Raw genomic sequence first — 1,543 nt, 5'->3', positions numbered from 1 at the left:
TAAATTGTTTTAATTTTAGTACTTAGTAAAGTTTTAGGACAATTCTTTGAAGGATCGATTTTCGACTTGCTAATATAGTATCTATTTAATACGTATACTTGTGTAGGTAAAATTTTAACTGACAAGATATTGGCGTTGTTATTGGAGAACTTGTTTTCTAAAATTTTTACTAATACTAATACCAAGCCAATTTAGTCTTAATTTAGAGCTTATTTATTTATATATTTTTCTTATTTTCAAGCATCTTTGGTCATTGTATGCAAAGGAGAAACTTGAATCTTGTTCTTTTTTATCTAGATATAGAAAGAACTTTTATAAGATGTTGAAGAGAAAATTTGTAATTTCAAACTCTAAACCAAATAATGGCTGAAGATAATAATAATCATGGTAACAATGTTGGCATTCAGATTCATGAAGAGAACAAAGCTTTGCAGGATTATGATATTCCTTTCTTGCAAGGCTTACACCAAAGCATTAGAAAACCTCTAATCAATTCAAAAAATTTTGAGATTAAGTTTGCTTACGTTTAGATGATTCAGTTTTTCGTTCAGTTTAGGGGGTTACTTAGTGATGGTCCTAATTCCCATCTGGTTAATTTCTTGGAAATTTGTCACATTTTCAAATATAATGATGTGACTAATGATGATATCAGTCTTAGACTCTTTCCTTTTCCATTAAGGGATAAGGCAAAGAGTTGGTTGTAATCACAGTGTATTAGATCTATTACTACATGCGAGGACTTGGCTAATAAATTCTTAGCAAAATTATTTCCACCTAAAAATATTGCAAAGTTAAGGAATGATATAACTTCATTCAAACAATTTGATGGTGAGTCATTATATGAGGCTTGGGAACGATTTAAAGAGTTGCTTAGAAGATGTCCACACCATGGGCTTTTTCAATGGTTACAAGTGCAGACAATCGACAATGGGTTAGTCATTTCAATTAGATTTACAATTGATGCCACGGCTAGTGGGGCATTGATGGGTAAAAATCTTGATGACATTTATAATTTGTTGGAAGATATGGCATCCAATAATTACCAATAGCCTTCAGAAAGATCTGATTCTAGAAAAAATGCTAATGTTTGTTGGTCCCGATAATATGTGCTAGAGGGGGGGTGAATAGCACAATTTGGCTTTTAACAATATTGGAAACTAATTTTTAGAACTTAAGAAAATAAAAACAGAGTATAAGATGCACAGCAATTTAGAGTGGTTCGGGCCAAGACCTACATCCACTACCTTGATTATCCAACCAAGGATTTTCCCACAAATTCACTAAACACCGGTGAAATTCACAATCTTTCACCAAGCTTTATAATGGCTTTTACCAAGCTCAGCTAAAACCTTTTACACTAGTTGTTCACGGGCTCAACTAAAACCCAAGGTGGTTTTCTAAGGCTCAACCACAACCTTCAACAATCAAGCTATCCCAAGCTTGAACAACTCCTTAGAGTGACTTCCTCATTCTATGAATACAAGAAAAGTAGTAAAAGAAGGTACCTATGATCATTGGTTGATCTGAGTGGTACAAGATTGAG

General features: G+C 33.0%; 1 non-coding gene across 1 annotated transcript; it reads right to left on the bottom strand.

The window, feature by feature from the left end:
- Positions 1-788: 788 nt before the first annotated feature.
- Positions 789-895, bottom strand: LOC148763165 (small nucleolar RNA R71). Its single transcript, XR_016026112.1, has one exon. It is a non-coding gene; the product is annotated as a small nucleolar RNA R71 (small nucleolar RNA).
- Positions 896-1,543: the final 648 nt, after the last annotated feature.

The sequence above is a fragment of the Theobroma cacao genome, chromosome 4 (genome assembly GCF_053813885.1).
Source record: "Theobroma cacao isolate CCN51 chromosome 4, ASM5381388v1, whole genome shotgun sequence".
In the NCBI taxonomy this organism is placed as follows: domain Eukaryota; kingdom Viridiplantae; phylum Streptophyta; class Magnoliopsida; order Malvales; family Malvaceae; genus Theobroma; species Theobroma cacao.
This window is presented reverse-complemented; position numbering and strand designations above follow the sequence as displayed.